The sequence below is a fragment of the Aedes albopictus genome, chromosome 3 (genome assembly GCF_035046485.1).
Source record: "Aedes albopictus strain Foshan chromosome 3, AalbF5, whole genome shotgun sequence".
NCBI classification, from domain to species: Eukaryota; Metazoa; Arthropoda; class Insecta; order Diptera; family Culicidae; genus Aedes; species Aedes albopictus.
Window position 1 is genome coordinate 401060172 of NC_085138.1, and position 22593 is coordinate 401082764.

Genomic DNA, 22593 nt, shown 5'->3' on the forward strand with positions numbered 1-22593 from the left:
GCTTACACAACGCACAAACGAGATAATTATGTGATGAAGTTTTTTTTTCTCTTGTTAACAAACATTCGGTCGGAATCTTTTGTTCTTTACCGAGGCGTATCGTAAGCCGGAGATACTTTTGAACGAAAGTCAACACACAATTTATCCTTCGATATGAGAAAAATACCAAAAGTAAAAAGAATGATGGCAATCAACTGGAGAATGACAGTTAATATCTGATTGGAAAGGGAGGTCTTGAACCCGTGAGGGAAATGTGTGGGTACACTGGTACACCGATTTACGCTCATTATGTTTGCGCCAAACTCAATTTACTCTTTTCACGAACCAAACCAAAGAAACGATTTCTCGATTAACTTACACACTAAGCAAAAGAAATTACTAATGAAAAACGTTATTCATGTTCCCGTTTCACCAACATTTTTCACTATCGGAAGAGCACAAAAATGGTCATGAATTTGAAAACTTTCCGAAAAACTCTTCTAGTTTAGGATTCCTTTTTTATATCTGTATTAACGAAATTTTAGCCCTAGGCTAGTTCATCTCGGGACCCACGCTTTACTTCCCTTTCCGAAGGAAGAACTAACATTTTGTAAGATTGTCGGGAGTGGGATTCGATCCCAGGTCCTCGGCGTGATAGTCACGTGCTTTAACCATCATACCAGGTCCGCTCCTTCTCTAGAATTCCGGGGACATGGGAACCTGGTCCACATAGTTCCGTAGTTATTCCGGATTGTCTTGGGGTACCAAAATTTACCATATACTTTGCACAACGTAAATATGTCTCAAGATACCGAAGAGATAGAAGAATAGATTCTTGAGCAAATTTATCCAACAGACTAAGAACCATCTGACAACATGGACCTCGGTTCGAGAGTCGTCCGCTAGGCGGCGCCAGTGTCAAAATGTTCAAAGCTCTATATCTCAAAACCCTTCTGAGATATATGATGCCGCCTTCGGAAAAGTTGTTCAGCAAACTAAGAACTATCTGACGGTCCACAGGGTTACTTGAAGTTCAAATTATAAAACGAACCCCGTTGGTTTGCATGAGATGTCGTTCAAACCAACGGGGGTAGACGGTATCTCAAAACCCTCATGAGATAGAGTGATGCCGTCTTCGGCAAAGTTGTTCAGCAAGCTAAGAACTATAGCAATATACTGATTCGTTACTAATCCGATAGGTGGCACTTAGTGTCAAAAAAGCTCTCACACGTTTCTCTCGAAAATCTAATGAGCTAGTAGTGTTCAGCAGGTAAAGAACTATCTGACTAAGTGTAGAATTAGCATAAGTTTAGTTAATCTGACAACGGCGGTATTAGTTCGCGATTCGTTTGCTAGGCGGCACCATCAGAGTGAAAAATATTCAAAACTCGAAATCCGAGTAAGAAAGAATGATACCATCTTCGGCAAAGTTGTTTAGCTAGCTAAGAACTGTCTGACAGTTGGGTCTTTGGTTCGAGATGCCAGCAGAGTTTTAAAGTGAGCTAAGAACAAAATGTCAATTGAGTCTTTGGCCTCGGTTGGTTGCTTTTGATTTGCCAAATTACTAATTTTACCCAATTCCACCTTGTTAAACAATATCATATAATAAGTTATAGGTCCCAATAAGTCCCAATCAAATATTTGTTATGCTTTTGGTTTTCATGGAATTGCTGCAGGAATTCCTCCAAAGGTTAATCTTTAAATTTCTCTAGAGATCCGTCTAGGGATTTCTTCAGATATTCCTCTAAAGATATTCCCAGGAATCTATTCAGGGCTTTATTCAGAAATTTGTCAAGGGATTGATCCATGACTTTCACCAAGGATTCGTCTAGATATTCAACGAGGGAATTATTTGGGAGTACTTCTAGGGATTCCTCGAGGAGTTTCTCAGAGCTTCAGCCAGAGTAGTTTTTCAATCTCGTGTCATCAATTCCTGCATGGATTACTCCACGTATTGTTCTGGAGATTCTTCAAAGAATTCCATCAGAAATAACCCAGACATGCCTGTAAAATTTCATCCTCAGGGATCCCACCACCTGACCACTGATCAGCTAATCCTATAGGAATACATCAAGACATTTGAACAGGAACTGCTTAGAGGATTTCTTTATGCACTTATTCAGGAATTCCTCCAGGGAGTTCTCCAAGAATGCTTTGCCAGGGTCTCCTGGGTGTTCCAGATCACTCCATGGATTTTTGTAGAGTAATTTCTTCAGATATTTTATCAGGTATTCTCTAAGAGTTTCTCCAAGGGTTTATGCAGGATTTCTCTTAAAATTTCTTAAAGTTCTTCGGGAAAAAAAATCACCAGATATTCTTCCTGAAATTTCACTAGGGATTTACCCAGGAGTTCCTCTAGAGATTTTTCCTGCAATTCCTCCAAAAGTTCCTCTTGGGATCCGTACACGGAATCCTCCGGGATAGCTCCAGAGATTGTACCAGATATTTCTCTACGATATTTTTCCCAGTACCATGTTTGTAATGCACGGAATGGTATATTTGCGCAGATCTTATGAAAATTCTTGACTTATCTCAATGCGTGGAAAATCCATGTATGGAATCTCTGAAAAAATGTGCAATCGTTGCATTATTCTTTACCGCAATACAAAACTGAGGAGAAGCGTCAAATTATTGAAGTTTGCCATGTAAAATTGGTTGTTGTTGTGAGAATGTACCTCTGGGGCCGACCTGCAGATACCTTTTTGTCAAGTACCCGATTTTAATGCAACCTGTGGCTAACCAAATCTAGTCATCACTACTCTAGTAACATTTTCCAATCAAATAGACTTGAAGAGGTTCTTAGAACTATCATAAAATCAACCTAAAAGGTGTTAAGATTTATGATGGTTCTTTAAGCCTCTTCAAGACTAATTGATCATCAACATGTTACTTGGGATACCTTGCTGTACAGTTTTGCTGAAAACTATAGCATTGTAGCTTATCTGAATTTAGCGATTTAGACTAGCGCTACAAAATGGAAGAATGTCTAACAAAGGACTCCATTACAAAATAGACTAGAAGAGGTACTTCGAACCATCATAAATTCAAAATAAAAGATATTTGATTTTACGGCGGTTCTCAAAGCCTCTACAAGACTAATTTGCTATCAAAATGTTACTTGGGTAGAAGAATCCAGTAATTCCCAATGAAACGGGCCGCGCAAATGTCAAATCGATAGCGCTAAGAGGGCAGACTTTAAAGTAATATACCAGGATTAAGGGTTGGCAAAGTTGTAGACAGGTTTTTCTTAAAACATATTTTAGCACTAAATCCCAACTAACCTTCATTAGTACGTCATTTTTTAAGTTACTCCCGTTTTAGGCGTAAATTGAAGGTTTAGTGTATTCTATATTTTATAATCACCTGCCGAGTAAGGCTGATATTTTGCTATTTTTAGCAACCAAACAAAAGCTAAACTCCAAATTGAAGCCAACCATTCACCACCCAGTAAAAATGAACAAAACACAGTCTAAAATAAAAATTTTATGCTCCTTTCAACCGGTAAATCGGCTTACGTCGCTCAACCTGTCCGTGTCAGTCTGTCAGCCTAGCCTACCCGACCGTCTCCGTCCGGCTCAAATTCGAATTCAAAAACTATACAATTTAATTAAGATACAACACACACACACGGAACACACATGGATGGATCAAATTGAACGCGCACGCCCGCAAACGAACAAGCAATTAAATGTGGGACATAAAGTTGGCGTTTGGAACCGTCCGGTCCAGTCAGTAGTGCCAAGAGACAGCAGGTGTGTGTGCAGTATGGTACGGTACCCACTCGACCATCCACCCTCAGAGAGTGGCTATTTATGTTTGTTTGCACTAAGTAGACCTGGCCGCGGAGACCATGTCCCAGCCCAGTGTGTGTTTTTCGAATGTAGGAGAAAAACGGTTCATTGAGCTTGGCGCAAGCTTTTACGACGCGACGCGTCACCATCGTTGGAAATCTCCCGTGGAGCGAATCGACGACGACGACGACGACGCAAATAAAGGAAGTGGTCAACATGCGCGAGCTAATGTGCAGCCCACCGCCGCACCGATTGTTGTAGGTGTACATTATATTGTCAGTCAGCCAATTGGTGCGAAGGAAGTTTTAGCTGACATCAAGATGTGCAGCACGCGGTTATGCTTCGTTCAAGTGGTTACTAACGAGTGGGCAACCACCGCGTGCGCGCCTGCCTCGGTAATTAAAATTGTAGCTTTGATAGATCAAGGAGAAGGGCTTTTCAAAGTTCACACCGGAGGGCACTACGGAGGGTACCCTTCGTAGACAGTGAAATGGGACCATAGGGACAGAGGTAGTCAACTGAAAATTAATTTATTTCCAAAGATACAGTTCTTAGGTAAGGAGGTTTACCAGGAAAATGAAACTGTTTACCGCTGTTTTAACGTACATATTTTCTTAAAATAAAGTTTCCTGCCGGTGTCCAGTAGGTAGATAGATCTGTCTGCCTGATGGCATCCCGTGTTTGGACAGTAGAACCATGATTTCCCTTTAAGCATCACACCAGGAGGATGCGTTGACTGCCTGGAAGAGATTATCGAAGCACGCCCGCTTTCGTACCTTAATCTCTTTATTCGGTGCCAGTTTAGCCGCCCTGTGGGCCTCACTTCGCTCCATTCTACCCTTATCGGTGCAAGCTCTTTGCATCCTCGTCCTAGTTCTTAGGCAGGATGCGCGGAGTTCTGCGATTTCTGGGCACCATTAGTATATCTAACTCTGGTAAGCTAAGGAGCCGAATGCGAGATCGTTGGCATAAAAGCCAGTTTGATTTAGATCCAAGTGTAGAAGGCATTTATTTCTCACTCTAATAAGCTAAGGTTCCGAATTCGAGAACATTGGCATGAGTCTATGAAAGCCTACATGCTATCACACACGATTTGGACGTTCGATCTTAACTATTCTCCTTCTTGAACCTCCTATCCTGAGTGAGTAGTATAGGTGTTCAAAAGTAACGCGTTCCGTCTAGTCTCTTGGTTGGTACGCACGGAATGTAATATCGAACCCTTTCGCAACGGTACCGCGAAACGATTGTGGGTTTCGTCATCCTGATCACTTTCGATTCATCATCGCGATAGCTGTGGACAAGAGTGCTGATGGATTTAGTAAGTACTAGCTGTCCCGGCAAACTTTGTCTTGCCAAGGTTTGGTGGATTGACAGCTGTTGAGGACATTGATGCACCGCACTCTAGATTGGTTTTATTTAGATCGTGTTGGTTTTCTTCCCAATTCATAAAAAAATCAGTGATTTATCAATTTTCTTACTTTTCTAGTTGTTTTTCGTAACTTTTTGTACATATAAACACAGCCACCACGAATACGAACCGAACCGTGCAAGAGCCATGCTGATCGGTTTATTCGTTCTTGAGTTTTGTTGCCTCAAAGGAACTTCAAACTCATTTTTATATATATAGATTTAGTCTAGTCCCACCGCAAGAGGAACACCACACCAATAATTGGAAGATTGTGGCGACGCCAACATTTGGTGGCTCCAGAGAGGAGGAGCTACTGCTACCAACATTGGGTGGCTCCGAAGAGGAAAAGCTACTACCTCCAACATTTGGTGGCTACTGCCACCAACACAGAGTTTGCTCCTAGCAGGGCCTTTACATACTCACGACTTGTGTTCTTGCTCGAAGCACTTGCAGCACGCCTCTGGCGGTCCATAAACGCTGAGCGACCAAACTGGCTGCAGCCTTCTTGTCAACTTCATCTACAAGGAGCTTCATCGTGGTAGTCTGCGTGCCTGTTAGACCTTTTCGACGGTTCAGCTGCTTGAAGGCAGCCGCGAACTCCTCTACGTCGGTGATCTCGTCCAGATTTTAACACTAGAGAGTAACCTTCGCCACCAGTGCTCCTCCCAGCAAAAACACGATCGTATATGATGTTCCATAGGGCGCTAAAGTGGAGGTGATATACGTACCCTTTACAAGCGGGTAAATGGGAGCATGTACGCATATGGCCCCCACTTTAGGATCCTATGCAAAATCATATAAAACTTTGTGTTAGCTGGGTTAACTGCACCTTCCTGTCCAGTACCCAGTATGAGGTACCCTTCTTGGCCGCCTCCTTCCTCAGCACTATCAGTAGGTCGGCTCTTGAGGCACGTTCTTCTCCATTCGGGAAATGTGTGCCATCCTCAGCACTAACATCATCTCTTCAGTGACTGGTGAAGTTCAGTCCTGGTCGGTGCTGTCATGGTAAAAACTGGAGCTGGTTACTCAAGGTGTTACGGAAGCAAAGGGGGGGAAATCACCGAAATCTTCGGAGCAGCTCGCAAACTCTTAGGTGTAGGTGCGAATCAGCTTTTAGCTGAAAAAGGTTTTTTTTTTTAATTATAATTACAATTTCAAAGTCACTTCAATAACTTACACAAATCGGTTTGCACATGTTAGACATTCGATATGTCCTTTGTCCCGTAGTCACTATTCGTTGTATAGGGTGCCTGTACCAGTTATCGCACTACCTAAGAAGAACTATTTCTACAAAAATGAGAAGAAAACCGACGAATGTTTCCAATATGTCAAATGATTGTGTAGTTTCCACACTTTACATGAAAAATAAACTGACGGAGCCAAAACTACTTTTAGTATTTTTTACGGCTTGTGCCAATGATAGGAACCCTGTACCAGTTATGGACACACTTGTTAATTTCGGTTCCACTTCGCACTATTTACATGCATTCCTTACGGGGTTTGCCATAACTGGTACACTATGGCGAAATAGGGTGCAAGGAAGCCGAAAAGTTAAGGAAAATGAATTATTTCTATCATAATTTGAGCAAATTGTGAAGTTTGAATGATTGCAACCATCTTTTGTGATCGTGATCTGTTGTTCACGATTTTTTTCTTGTAGATTTGCATCATTAAAGGTTGAAAATCAACTATGGCGAATTTGAGGTACTATAGCCATAACTGGTACACTGAGCCTATATGTGATATAGTTTTAAGGTTATTTTAATTCAATTAGATTTAGGTTCAAACTTACTGCTAAACTGACTAAGCTTGAGAATTCATTTTACCGTAGAGTTTTAATACTTAGAAATTAGGAAATTATATGTTTTATGCTTTTTTCAATAAACAGATGTCAGCGACAGCCAACCGTCGGATATTTATCGTGAAGATGACAACTACTCTCTTTTATTCTTCTTTATTCTTCTTTATCCTACTCTGCACCTCTCACGACTATAAAACCGTCAAATTCAATGACAGTTTGCAGATTTGGCCGGCAGTGCTGGCAGCAACACAAGGTAAATAAATTTCAGCGTCCCTCATATTGCTACGTCCGCAGAAGAATGATTTCAAAATTGCATCTAATAAAGAAATTAAAATTTTCTCCACACCGCTAAAAAATTCCTTAGGCATTTTTTCGTAATTCATCAACATTTTTTGAAATCCCTTCAAACGGCATTCGTGTCTAGAATTTCTCCAGCGATTTCTCCAAGGATTCCTTTCTACAGGAATTTTCTTTGGGACTTCTTCAGAAGTTTATCAAAAGATGTTTTTTGTAACTAGTCCACGGTTTTTATTTTCAGAAATTCCTCCTGAGATTCCTTCATAGATTCTTTAAAAAAAGTCCCTTCAAGATTTCTACACAAGTTCGTGCATGTTTTATGTCATGTTTTTCTTTAAACTTTGCTGAATGCATTCATCCAGGAATATTAAATATCAGTATTATTTCCAGGAATTTTTCTTTGGGATTTATCCGGAAATACATCTAGAAATTTCTCAAGACATTATTTAAAGAATTTCTCTTAAGGTTTCTCCAGCAACATTTCAATGCAAAGATTTCATCAAATTCTTGGAGAATTTTTTCTCAGAGATTTCTTTAAAAAAGACATCACACCCTCTTCAACCAGAAGTTGTACAGACTGAACGATCACTAACATGGGCAACATAGGATACATCCAGTGTTCCAGAGGAGAATTTTCCGTTTAACGAAAAGTTTTCACCGGCTGGAGCGAGAATCGAACCCGCATTTTGAGGTTTACGAAACGCCTAGCCTAACGCCCCTAACCGCACGGCCACAAAGCCCACATCCCGAGATTCTTTCAGAGACACTTTCAGATATTCCTCTAGGGCATGGTTTCCCAAACTGTGGGTCGCGACCCCCCAGCGGGGTCGCCGGCCCTCATCCAGCGGGTCGCGAGAGACAGTAAAATATTCGACTGTAACAGACAACAAACGAGGAAATTTCTAAGGGTGGTCGCGAAAACTACGTCTGCTGGCAAAAGGGGGTCGCGCGACCTGAAAATTTGGGAACCTATGCTCTAGGGGTCAATGTTTCGGGAACTCCTACGGGAATTGTTCCTATAATTTCACCAGACGTTCCTTCAGGTATTACTCCATTTATTCAAGAGTATTTCTTTGGAAGTTCATCTAGAAATCTCTCAAGAGAAATAAGTTTTCTAAGAAGTTCCGCCAGGTATTCCTCTAAAGATTTACTGGATGTGTTCAGACCAAAGACCAAAAGGAAACCTTCAGGGATCATTCAGAATTTCGTTCTGGTGTTGTTTTAGGGTTTTCACCAATGCTCCGATGCTTCAACAGAAATTGGTTGTACTTCAGAAATTTTAGTGTACTTATCTCTTCAAAAATTTTATAAGAGGTATGTCTAGGATCTCCGGTAGTTCTTCAAAGCGTTCCTGTAAGAACCATGCAGGGATCCTGCAGAAATTTATTAAAGATTGATATCATCAGGTCAAGAATTTCACCAGTAAATTTATCTCAATTTATGCAGTAGACATTTTTAAGAGATTCTTTCTAAAGTTCTTCTACGGATTTCTCCAGAAATCCTTCCAGAAATTTATCAACCATTTTTTCTTTTAGAATTACTTACAGTTTTCCTCCAGAAGTTATCCATGATTTTATCTGCGAATTGAGAAGGTAGTTTATGCAGTTTCTTCAAGTATTCTTCCAGGCATTCTATCAGAAAGTTTTCCAGAGGTAACTTTAGAAACTGTTTCAGGAATATTTGTCCTGGATTCCTCTTCTAGGCAATCCTCCAGGAATCCCTTTCAGGCAAACTTCCAAGGATTTGTTTAAAAACTCCTCCAGAAACTCTCTCAAAAAATCTTCCAGTAATCACTTATGCAAGTTTTGAAGAAACTTCTGGAACAAGTCCCAGGTAGAATATCTGAAACAATTTCTGCAGGATTACCTATAGCAACCAAAAAAACCTTCTTGAAATTTCTACAGGAATCCTTGAAGAAATTTTTGGAGGAACGTTTGGAAACTTTTCGAAGAAAGCTCTAAAGGATTTTTAGAGAAAATTTTAGAGAAATTTCTGAAAACTCAGAAGGATTTTTTTTTTCAATTTTCCGTGGAGTTTCCCAGAAGAAATCCCCCAAAAGTCTCCGGAGATATTTATGAAGGAACCCATAAAGAAATTATAGTAGGAATACAAGCAGGAATTTCTAGAAGAAATTCTTGAAAAAAATCTGGACCTCCAATAGAATCCCTGTAGAAATGTCAGGAATCGCTCTTGAATGAATCTCTAGAGGAAAATTTGCAGAAATCCCAGGGAAATTCTAGGAGAAATCCCTGGAGGAATATCTCAAGATTTTCCTGATAACTTCGGAAAACCTTTGCTGGAATCCGTAGAAAAGGTTGTGAACGTATTTCTAAAGTAACTCCTGTATGAATGCCTGGAGAAACCGCCTTAATAAGCTATTGAATCTAAATATCATTAAAATAAAAATTCTTGAGATACTTCCAAAGTATTTCCTGTAGATTTTTTTGTCGAATTTATGTAGAAGTTCTTTGAGCTTTTCTCCATGTACCGGGGAAATTTTTGGATAATATCCTGAAGGAACTCTGTATGTGCTCTGGATTTTGTGGATGATCCCAGTAGAAATTTTTGAACACATTCATGCGAAAATCTATTTACGCTACTCCTAAATAAATCCTCGGTCGACTTTTTCAAGAAAATTTGTTCAAATTTTCGAAACAATCTCCGGAAGATTTGCGGAAGAAATCACGAGAACAATTTATGAAAGATTCTTCGAAACAAGAAAACCCTGTTGAAAATCCGAAGGAAGAGAACAAAAAAGAATTCTTGAAAAAGTTCTTAATATCTGAAGGGACCTCGGAAGAATTTTTAAAGAATCCCTGGAAAAAGTATTCTGAGAGAAACCTTGGTAGACTGATGGCGAAACTGGACAAGAAATGCGCTGTTTTTTTTTTTTAATAACGAAGCAATATTTTCAAAAACGGTTTTCGTAAACATGTACTTTTTTTCCTGGCGAAACATGTTTTTCGTTTTTACAGAAACCATGTTTAAGCAACATTTCGCAGAAAAATTATTTGTGCAAAAGTGGAAAACATTTTCCACCACGAAATAAATCAAAAGATACCTTGAGCCATACTCTCCATGTGTACGAAAACCGATTAATAAAATATTGTGTCGTTTTTTATTTAAAATCAAAACCATTTATTGAAGAAATGCTTCCAGTAGTTTTGCCCCATGGAATAATTTTAGAAGGATTTCACAGAAGATTTCTCAATGCAATCCTTGAACCAATTTATGAAAGAATATCATGAGAATCCTCAGGGAAATGTCTATAGGAATCCCTGGAAGATTTTTTTTAAAGGACGCCTTGGAAGTATGTATCTTTAAAGGAGTCGTGGATTTTTTCTGCAAAATCGTTGGGGAAATTTCTGGAAATTCAAATTGCTGAGGAAATTCATAGAAGCTATTCTACTTAGAGATATTCTTGAAGAAATTTCTCTAAATATTCTAGGAAGATCTGAAAAGTTACAGGAATAGAATTCCTGGAGGATTTTCTAAAGAAATTCGCAGAGCTTTTTCGGAAAGAATCCAAGGGAGGTTTCATAAAGAAGTTCTGGAGCTAATTTCTCAGGTAGGATTTCCCAGAGAAATATCCGAAGGTATTCCTGGCAGATTTTTTTAAAATTTCCTGAAGGTTTTTTGAAGCAATCACTGGAGAAACTTCCATTGATGGTTTTCTTAATGAATCCATTGATATTTTTTTGTAGGAATCTCTCAAAAATTTTTGAAGTGATCACTAAAGAATTTCTTAGAAAACTCATGGTTAAATTTCTGAAGAAATTTTCTAGAATAATCCCTTCAGAAATTTCGGAGCAACAACTAGTCACATTTTGAAATGAATCCCTGTAAGAAACTGAAGAAATCCTTGGAGAAAACTTTGGAATGAATTATTGATAAACTTTTTTGAACGTCCGTAGATCAACCTCTGGGGGAATTTGTGGGGTAATCTTTGAATATTTTTTTAAATAATTCTATGATAAGAATTCTGCGAGAATTCCTGAACTATTTCTTTTGTTTGAAAGGATTTCTGAAGGAATCCCTGGAAGAAGTCTCAATATCCCACAGTATTTTTTTTTTTTCGAAGGTGGTTTTTATATTTAGGGAAATAAGGGAGGCACACGCCATCGCTCTCCACCAAGGATCCTGATGGTTATCTACGCAAGCAGAGAGGCCACCTGAGGGTTGGCATAGGCCTTTATGGGGACTGATCTCAGAACCGGATCAGTGCTAATCAAGCGTATTCATCTGAACCTACTTCCATCCACTTGTTGGGTACAGGTCGGGAACGTACTTAAAGCCTTGCTGCTGTTTTACGGGACGGAAGGCAACGCCGACATTAGCCCATCCGCCGTTTCAGGTCAGTGTCTCTCGACCCTACTAAGAGGATAGAATGTCGTCGCTATCAGCTCTCTAGTGCATGGTTACCTAAGCGTGTACCATCTCAGTTACCAATTTCAAAGCAAGACCAGTATACCTTAATGAGGAACTTACTAGCGTCATTCCTGATGTGCTCATGATGGGCTAGGAGCACTCTGAAAGGAGCGATAATAATAGCTAGTGTGCATGGAGCGAAGCTATTGTCACGTGGTCTCATATACTCCTTGGCTACGTAGACGATATTGACATCATCGGGATTGGCCGTCGAGACGTTTATACCGTTCATGAGGAAGGCATCGAAGAGTGAACTTGCAATTTACACCAACGTTGGTCCGGCCGTTGTGGTGGTAACGGCCACGAATCACGGACATTGACAGAAGTTGATCGGAGAGCTTTGAAGTCTCCAGACGTAAAATGCTGCGACCAATACTATGCAGTAAACTCAAGGACGGTATCTGGAGGCGTCGTATGAACTACGAATTGTAACACTAACAAGTATATAAAGAGGTGCATATAGCTAAACGAAAACTACATGGCAGGCTGCGGTGGGCTGGGCACGCAGCTCGTACGCCGAAGGAACGTTAAGTAAAAATCACAGAAGTAGGAATGTATCGTCGGCTTCATGGAAGGCACAGTTAAAAAGAACTTAAGGACTCTAGACGTTCAGGACAACTGGAAGGCCCAGGACCCAGAGCAGTTGAGGCAGATGCCTCATTCGATGAGATGTAGCTCATCAAGTATCAAGTAGGAATAGACGAAAATCTTTCAGAACAAAATCTTTCCTCCCCGCCAACTAGCATTCCTTCCCTTTCTTGATGATCATTATGACGTAGCCGATGCCGTTATTAACATAACAACTCCTTGTGTTGTTCCTTGTATAATTTGTTCTGGGCAATTAAGGATTGATAGCGACGAATTGTACTGCCGTCTATGCTCAATGTTTATGCTCTACTCTAAATCTTCAAATGAAAAAGGTTGAAACCCACTGCAGTTGAACCATGTGGCAGCCCTTTCGTACCTACAAACCTCTCGCGCATGCCCACGATAGTTGCGTGTCTCGTCGAAATTAGACTAAACCTCAAGATATAAAACACACGTGTGTGACTTTGAGACAATTAGCGGTGGGTACAGCTTGGGCCGTTTTTGTTTTGATTGCATGGCTCAATTTAGAGACCGGCAAATCGCGTCTCGCGATCCGATGATCTAATTCGGTTTAAGGGCAAAAATTTTGAACTTTACCGCGTTGGTTGATTGCCCGAGTCGCACACTTGGTTACGTAACTTGCGTCATAAGATGAAATGAGTATCCCAGCTGATGCTCATATGCCGCACTCTGGCGACACACTGGTGGTGGTAATCCAGCTGTGATATTTCTATGTGAAGCCATCTTTTTTTTCTCACAGCCCATCCAGGTCAAGATTCATCCTCCGCCGGGGGGCCCTCGAGAAAGATTAATTAACATTTCCTTCTTGGTACCAAATATCACCGTCGCATCGTCGTCGCCTCGTCGTCGGAGGGATCCTTCCGAAAATGTCAACCCAACCAAACGAGCGCATGAGCGGCGGCTTACATTCGACACGATTTCCATAACAAACATTCAAACGGTTTATTTCGCCCCAAACCCCGTCGGGCAGGCAGGCGCGCAGTACGTTCTCTCTTCACACATCGCCCCACAAGTATAGACAGCAAACGCAAACGAGCTAATTTATCATCCTATGCTATTGATGACAACCTGCGACGATGGAGCCGGTAGTCGAGTCACCACCGCATCACTACGCTCCGACTGACTCTGTGTAGCGAAAAATGTAGGTAATAGTTGGCATTCTGACCTTTTTCCTCGTCTTCAATCATATTTGCGCACGATCGACCGATGCGACGCGACGCGGTTGTGGAGGTAAACCTACCATGGTAATCACACCGGACGGCTTATGCAAATTTTGCAGCCAATCGAGTGTGGTAGCTAGAGGTTCCTACGTTATTCTTCAAGCACGTGATTATTGCTTCGGGAATAAGCAAGCAAAGTTTACGACTCTATTTTTGTGGCAGCGTATGCGATGGCCGAAGGCGGTGTTTTGCTTTTCAGTTGCATAGGTGAGGAATCACTTCCATAGAGAAATGGAGGATGGATCTTCAAGAACACGTGAAGGAATTAGTTCAGAAATTCTTAGTGTTCATTGATAACGAAAAAGCTTTCAACCGTCTCGATCACGAAAATTTGTGGGGAGCTCTAAGGCGCAAGGGTGTCCCTGAAAAAATATCGGCCTTGTTCAAGCACAGTATGGAGCATTTTCTTGCAGAGTACTGCACAACGGTGTCTTGTACGAACCCATTCCGGTCGTCGCTGGAGTAAGGCAAGGATGTATACTATCACCGATACTACTGTTCCTCATCGTAATCGACGAGCATCTCTCCTGGAAATTCTACAATAATCTCTCCCGAAATTCCTTCAGAAATTCCTCTTGGAATAACTTCGGGATGCCTCTTGAAAATTTTCCAGAGATTTTTTCAAGAGTTCTTTCAAGGATTGCTCCAGAAGTTCCTTCGCTGATCTCTCCAGGAATTCGTTCAAGCATCTCTCTAATAGCTCCAGGAGGGATGCCTCCAGGTTAGAGGTGTGCGCCGCCGCGCCACGCCGGCGCCGCCGCCGATTTTCGGTTCACGCCGCCGCCGCCGATTATTTTTCGGCGCGCCGCCGCTTACGCCGCCGAACTCCAATTTTCTACGCCGATCTCAAAAACGCATTGCTAAATTAAATTACAGGGGGTGGCCAAAATGTTTGGGATAGGCTACTTTTTTTTCTCTCACAAAAAAGTTCAACATGCTATAACTTTTCAGAGTGCATCAAAAAACCTCAAATTTTGACTGTTTGTCAACCTATTATATGTGCATTATAATGCACATATAATAGGTTGACAAACAGTCAAAATTTGAGATTTTTTGATGCACTCTATGAAAAGTTACAGCATGTTGAATTTTGTGGGAGAAAAAAAGTTGCCTATCCCAAGCATTTTGGCCATCCCCTGTATTTCTGAATTTATTTCCTTACAATATTTCAAGCAATGGAGTCATCTGCATACATAGCATTTGTAAGGTCGTTTTCAGCGGTGGTCCATTTTTCTTGGGTAAAATTTATAACAGTTCTAAAAAAGTGAAAGAGTTTGTCCTTCGAATTAAAACGAGTTTACAAAGATAACTGATGGCTGAAAAAAAATCTAGGGATTCTGAAGGTTGAAGAAAATACAGGTGATTCTAAAAAAAAGTTTTTGTCGTGTTGATCTCCAGAAGAGATGAATTTCTCCAGCAACTCTTTAGAGGATTCTTCCAGCAGTTTCGCCAAGCATTCCGCTAAGAGTTCCTCCGGGAACTCTAGAAGGTCCCTTGGGAAATCCGAGGGTTTCCTCCGAGACATCCTCTAGGAGTTTCTTCGGGCATTGCTACAGAAGTTTCACTGAGACTTTATGTAGTACTTCCTCTAGAAACTCTAGAAGTTTTTCCTGGGAATTCCTTTAGGAGATCATCCGACAATACCTCTAGGACAGAGGGTCGAATGACCACTAGGTTAAAGTCCCTCTTCAAAACCAAAAACATACACAATTCCTCTAGGAGCACCTCCGGGAATTCTTCCACGAGTTCTTCAACGAGTTCATCCGGGAATTCCTTAACGAATTTCTACGGGAATTCCTTTAAGAGTTCATAGAAATTGCACTGGAAATACCAGAAGTTTTCTTGTAATTCCTCTAGGAGTTCTTCCGCGAATTCTTCTTGGAGTTCTTCCGGCAAGTTCTGTAGCAGTTCCTCCTGGAATTCTTCCAGGAGTTTCTTTAAGAGTTCCCCGGAAATTCTTCCAGAAGTTTCTCCGAACATTTCTCAAGAAGTTCCTGTGGGAATTTCTCTAGGGTTTCCTCTAGGAATTCTTCCGGGAATTACTTCCCTTCCGAGTTCCTTCGGGGATTCCTCACCAATTTTTTTCCGAGAATTACACTAAGTGTTTCACCGTGACTTTCTCTAAATGTTCTTCCGGGAATTCGCCTGGAAGTGCTTCCGGGAGTTCGAATATCTTCGGAAACACCTTAACGAGTTTCACCGGGAAGAAGTTCCCCATGCAATTTCACTACGAGTTGCTATATAAGTTTTTTTTAGAATTTGCACAAGCCCTTTAAGAATTTCTCCGAACGATCCTCTAGGAGTTCTCCGAGGAATTTCTCTGGAAGTATCTGAGTTCATCCGAGAATCTCTACAAGTTCTTCCGGGAATTTCCTCACGAATTTCTTGGGAATTCTTCTAGGAGTTTCATTGGGAGTTGCTCTAGAAATCCGGCTGGGAATTCCTCTTGAAATTCTTCCGGGAAATCTATTAGGCGTTCATCCGAGAACTCATCTATGAATAGCTCTGGTAATTTCTCTACGAGTTCCTCCTTGAATTCCTTTTCGAATTTCTTCGGCAATTTCTCTATGAGTTCCTCCAAAAATTCCTCCGAAAATTCATCTACTTTACTAGTTGTTCTAACAATATTTCTGGGAGTTGCACAAGGAATGCCCGGAATTTCCTCCGAGAATTCTTATATGAGTTCCACCGATAATTCCCCTAAGAATTCCTCCGGAAATTCCTCTACTTTACTAGTTGCTCTAACAATATTTCTGGGAGTTGCACAAGGAATGCCCGGAATTTCCTCCGAGAATTCTTATATGAGTTCCACCAATAATTCCCCTAAGAATTCCTCCGGAAATTCCTCTAAGCGTTCCTCCGGCAATTTCTCTAAGATTTTTTCTAAGATTTGTTTCCGGAATTCTTCGAGGAGTTTCCCCAAACGTTCCTCTAAGAGTTTATCAGGGAACTCTTTTAGATGCTCTTTTGGAAATTCGTTTAGAAGTTCATCCGGGAATTCCTCTAGGTGTACCTAGAGGAATGCCTCTACGAGTTCCTCCGGGAATTCCTTAAAGAGTTTATTCAGAAATTCATCTAGAAATTCCACCAGGAGTTCCTCTAGAGTTTCTTCCGGGAATTCCTTTAAAAGGTCATTCTAGATAATTTGTTGGGCAGCTGTTCACCATAACAATTATTTCAATAAATTTTCAAAAAACATGTGAAAATAAAATAAAACTAAACCGTAACTATAAACATGTCATTGCATCTTCAAATGATGAGTTACTAAAAAAAATAAAACACTTACATTGATTAACGGAATTAACAAAAATTTAAAAATTATGACCACGCCGTTTCACGCCGCCACCGCCGCCGCCGAAAATTCATTCGGCGTCACGCCGATCACGCCGCCGCCGCCGGCCAAAAAAGTGCAAAACGCCGCCGCCGATGGATTTCAAATCAGCGCACACCTCTACTCCAGGTGTTCAATAAGAATTCCTTCAGAAGTTCCCTAAGCTATTTCAACAGAGTTCGCTCAGGTATCCTTCCAGAAGTCCCTTCAGAGATTCTTTCAAGAGGATTCATTAATGCCTCCTGGAGATCCATCAAGAATTCCATTAGTAGTTTTTTTTTTCAGGAATTCCTGCAGAAGGTCCTTAGAAATCAGTATTGGAGTTCCTGCAGGGATTCATTCTGAAGTTCCCTTAGATATTCTTACAAGAATTCTTACAGAAAATAGTCCAAGAGTTCCTGCAGAGATATCACCAGGAGTTTCAGTGACTCTTGCAGATGTTTCTTCAGATATTCTTCCTGAATTTCTTCAGGGATTGCAACAGAAGTTCCTTCAGAAATCTCTCTAGGAGTCCCTATAGAAAATCTTATAGGGGGATCTAAGGACACCTCCAGGAAAATTCAGGGATATCCCCAGAAATTCATTCAGAGATTCCTGCATTTTTCCAGGAGTTCTTCCAGGGATCGCTCCTGGAGTTCTTTCAGATTGTTGATTGAAATTGAGATTTTTCCAGGAGGACTCACGAATGCCTCCAGGAGAGATCTCTCCAATGCTCATTCAGAAGTTCTTTCAGGAAATTTTGTTGGGAGTTCCTTCAATAATTTCCTTAGGATTATATTCAGCCATCTTCTTCTTCTTTTATGGTTCTACGTCCCAACTGGGACTTGGCCTGTCTCGCTTCAACTTAGTGTTCATTGAGCACTTCCACAGTTATTAATTGAAGGGCATTCTTTGCCTGCCATTGCATGAAATTGTATATTGTGAAGCAAGTACAATGATACACTATGCCCAGGGAGTCGAGAAAACTTTCCCGACCGGAACGGGAATCGAACCCGCCGTCTCCGGATTGGCGATCCATAGCCTTAACCACTAGGCTAACAGGAGACCCCTGTTAATAATCAGCCATATCTCAAGGATATTCTTGAGGGATCTTTCATGGAGTTTCTACAATAATTCCTCCGAAGATTGTCTTTGAGAGATTTCGCTGTAAATCCTTCCGCCGAGGATTTTTCCTGAAATTCTTCCAGAGATTCCTCCTGATATTCCTTCGTGTATTCCTCCTGGAATTCCTTCGTGGTTTCTTCCTGGAATTTCTTTTGTGATTGCTCTTAGAATTCCTTCGGGGATTCCTCCTGGATTTCATTTAGGAATTTCTCCTGGAATACATTCGGGGATTCCTTCTTGAATTTCTTCGGGGGTTCCTCTTAGAATTCATTCTAGAATTTCTCCTGGAATTCCTTCGAGGGTTCAATCTGGATCTCCTTCATGGATTCCTCCTTAAAACCTTCCGGAGATTTCCCCGTGATATTCTGTCGTGGATTTCTCTTGAAATTCCTTCGGGGTTTCCACCTGGATTATATTTGATGGTTTCTCTTAGAATTCCTTCGGAGATTCCTCATGGATTTCCTTCAGGGATGCCTCATGGAATTCCACCAAGAGTCCTCCTGGAGTTCTTTCGGTGATTTTTCCTGGAATTCCTTCGGAAATTTCTCCTGCACTTCCTATGAGGATTCCTCTTGGAATTTCTTCGGGGTTTCCTCCTCAATCCTTCGGAGATTCCTTCAGGGAATTTCTCCTGTAATTTCTTCGGGCATTTCTTCTGGAATTCTTTCAGCAAATCCTCCTGGAATTCCGTCCGGTATTCCTTCTGGGCTTCCTTTAAGGATAACTGCTGGTATTCTTTGGTGGAGATCTCCTGGAATTCCTTCGGGGATTCCTCCTGAAATTAATTTGAAGATTCCTCCTAGAATTCCTTCGGAGATTCCTCCTAGAATTCCTTCGGAGATTCCTCCTAGAATTCCTTCGGAGATTCCTCCTAGAATTTCTTCGCGGATTTCTCCAGAAATTCCATCGGAGATTCCTCCTGAAATTCTTTCGGAGATTCCTTTTGGAATTCCTTCGGAGTTTCCTTCTAAAGTTCCTTCGGGGATTTCTCCTGGAATCCCTTCGAGGATTTCTCTTGGATTTTTTCAGGGATTACTTCTGGACTTCCTTCGAGGATTCCTCCTGAAATTTCTTCAGGAATTCCTCCTGATATTCCGTCGGGGATCTCTCCTGAAATTCCTACGGGAATTTCCCATGGAATTTCTTCAGAGATTCCTCATGGATTTCCTTCGCAGTTTACTCTTGGAATTCCTTTGGTGATTCCTTTGAATATCTTCGGAGATCCCTGATGGATTTCCTCCGAGAATGCCTCATGGAATTTCTCCGGGGATTCCTCCTAGAATTCCTTTGAGGTTTCCTTCTGGAATTGCTTCAGTGATTCCACGTAGAATTGCATTAAGGATTTCTCCTGGAACACCTTCAGAGATTCCATCTGGGTATTTTTTGTTGATTCCTCCTAGAAATCTTTTGGGGATTCCTTCTCGAATTCCTTTGAAAAATATTTCTGGAATTCCTTTGGGGATTCCTCCTGGACTTCCTTCATGGATTCATCCTTATTTTTTTCGGAAATTCCGCTTGATATTTCGTCGTAGATTCCTCCAGAAATCCTTTGGAGGTTTCTCCTGGAATTCTTTCAGAAATTCCTCAAGGAATTTCCCCAAAATCCCTCCTGGAACTGTTTCGGGATTTCCTTCTTCGATGATTTCTCCTAAAAATCCTTCGGAAATTTCTCCAGGAATTCGGGGATTCTTTCTAGAATTCCTTCGGGGAATCCTTCTTGAATTTCTTTGGAGATTCCTCCTGGGTTTTATATTGGAATTCTTCTTGGAATTCTTTCGGGGATTCTTCCTGGATTTCCCTCAGAAATTTCTGGAAAATTCCAATCAGCGATTTCTTCAGAAGTTTCTGCGGAATCTCTCTGAGAGAGATCCTTGAACCACTGGAGACTCCCGCAGAAATTTCTTCAGGATTTCATAAAGCAGTAACATTGTATTGCCAATGTTATATTTAAGAGAAATCCTCTAATGGATTGGAATACCCTTTCCCATGGAATAACTCCACCTGTGATAATGTCCATCAATATCCTAAACGCGTGGACTTCAAGTTAATCATACTAATTAAGACACCAGACAAACCGCTATCGTTGGGCATCAGCAATTCTATAAACCCCCCTGCTTTCCTTCAATAGGTGAATGCCTTTTTGCGAAATGACCCCTTTTAACAATCGACGGGCACCTTTTGCTCAAGATTTCGGCTATCTGATAAAAAGTCATAACTACCGACTGGCTCTAGCATCGACCCGGTCTGGGCTCTAGGAATCATAATTACAGCACTATTTCGCGAGAGCCCCTCACAATCTAAGCCCCAGAGGGGGATCTTGCTGCAGAGATTCCAATCGCTCTGATCAACACGCAACCACTTATGGGGCACCTGTTTTGCCACCATCCATCCATTCCACCACGCCACGTTCACCATCGCATCGTTAGGTACTCCCCGGCGATCGTTCACCTGATTCTGGAAATGGTTTTGCACCGTGTTGCTTGTTTCTCCACTCTGGCAGCGATTTATTTGCAAACCAACCAGAGTGCACCCGCGCTCGCCATGCCTCTCTCACTCACCGCTTTTAGATGCACAAGCGCAGATGCAGTTTTGTTGCAACAAAACAGCATCACCTCTTTATCTATTTATTGCTCGCCGCGAGCGCAAACTTACACACGCTATCTCTCACGCGAGCTCCCCCATTCATAGTGGCTTAAGTCGCGACCGACGCGACCGACCGTGTCTTACGGTGGTCGTATGGTGGCACTTGTTGAAGCAATCGACGGTTAAGATTCGCGAAACGGTAGCCGGTGGAAAACAACAAAACGAAAGAAAAACACTTCGCCGTCGTCGTCGAGTGATCCGATTTCTTAAGAGACCCCTGCCTGCAGTTGCACTCTGCCTGCGCGGTTGCATCCGAGAAGAGCGCAAAGTTCACACAACTCTCACCACGCTGCTGCAGCGCTGCGCTGGCTGAAACCGAGTGGTGAATGCAATCGGAGCAATTTTCTTAGCTGGAATTCTTCGGTTGTTCTAGTCTAGGGCATACGTTAGAGATAAAAGAAAACATAATTACTTGTATTGTTTTAAAATTGGGTTTTGCGAGAGAACATGTTCATGTTAGTTTGAAACTGCGTCATATTGAAAGATGCTTGCTTGAGTAAGAAGTTCTAGCCAGTTGGTGATAGATCTTCAAAACACTAGGGACTCACGGCCTTACTTTTGTTCCAAAGAAGAACCCACACATAGTGAGTTTGTCTGGAGTGGAATTCGATCTCAGGTCCTCAGAGTGACAGGCAAATGTTTTAACCATCCCACTAGGTCCGCTCCACAACAAGGACAATTCTGTAGAAAGCATCGAAGGCGCTATTATTTTGTTTTGTCTGTTTATGCTGTTTATGATAAACAGCGAAGCAAACAGCTGAATACATCAAATATACTCAGTTCAGAAATACTAATTCATCTATGTTTTAGACACATTCCAGCGTAACGGGGCACCGCGAGGAACTATCTTTCGTGAACAAATGACGTCTGCAATCGAATATAATGTTCATGACCATATGGTTTAACAGGTTTTATAACAAGCTTATTAGATGTACTTCCTGATGCAATACTTGTTCTATGGGGTTTTGGTTCCAATTAACTTTATATAACATGTTACATTTCGTAACGGGACACCATCGCAGAAATCTTCTTTTTAAAATTTTCAAACTGAAATGCGTATATCAGCTCTGTTATGAGGTTTCGAATAATAGAGTCTTCTAGACATTTCTTCTTTGGATTGATGTGAACAAGATTGCCGAAATGAGTTTGACTGAGAAATGTATAGTTTTGGGAATATTATTGATTTAGTTTTGGGAGCGCAGCGTTACGCTCGCGTGAAAACAGTGTTTTGCAAATGGTGTCCCGTTACGGCTAAAGACATCTAGTTGTAGATCAAATGCTTAGCTAGATATAATGTTAGTGTCTTCGGTAATATTTTTCACACAGATGGTAGCTGTCCGGCAGGACACAAATAGGCCTTCAAAGTCGCTCTGGCCATCGGAATGGGCCTTGGGGAACCTATTTCGAGGTTTATTTAATTCGTTAATTTTCATCCGGTTTTTTTTAAGTCGCTCTCAATTGAGCATAAATTGGTGCTAGTTTATTATACTCAAGTGGCCATGCAATATCCGGAACCATTCCGGTGATATTCCGGATTGTGCTGGGGTCAGGGGGTTGTCAAAATGTCTAAAAGTGATTATTTCGTGTGTGTTGTGTTTGAACCATCGATTTTCAGCGATTTTTTTTGTTGCGAACAATCCGGATCCTCCTGACAGGTTCGGCGGGGCATCATTGGGGAAACTTCTGGTTTTCAACCTAAACATGTCGTGAGACATATCAATCTTCATGATTTCGAATGACTGAGTCAGAAACGATAGACTGAAGTATGTATCTACTAATATGGCCACCACGCAGAAAAAAAGCATGGTAAAATCAAAAATATTTCAGATAAACTCAAATAAATTGTCAATTTGTTCTGTTAACAAAAATAAAACTGTTTGGAGCAAATCGAACGTCACATTTGAAGCAAATTCAATCCATTTTTGAAACAAACATGCATTTTCTGACAGGTTATGTTAGAAACAAATGTAAAAATTTTTGTT

At 41.2% G+C, this 22593-nt stretch overlaps 1 protein-coding gene across 7 annotated transcripts in view; it reads right to left on the bottom strand.

Annotated features, from left to right (window-relative positions):
- The window catches only part of LOC109408351 (formin-J), a 568254-nt gene that overhangs the window by 486228 nt on the left and 59433 nt on the right, over positions 1-22593 (bottom strand). The window lies entirely within an intron of this gene.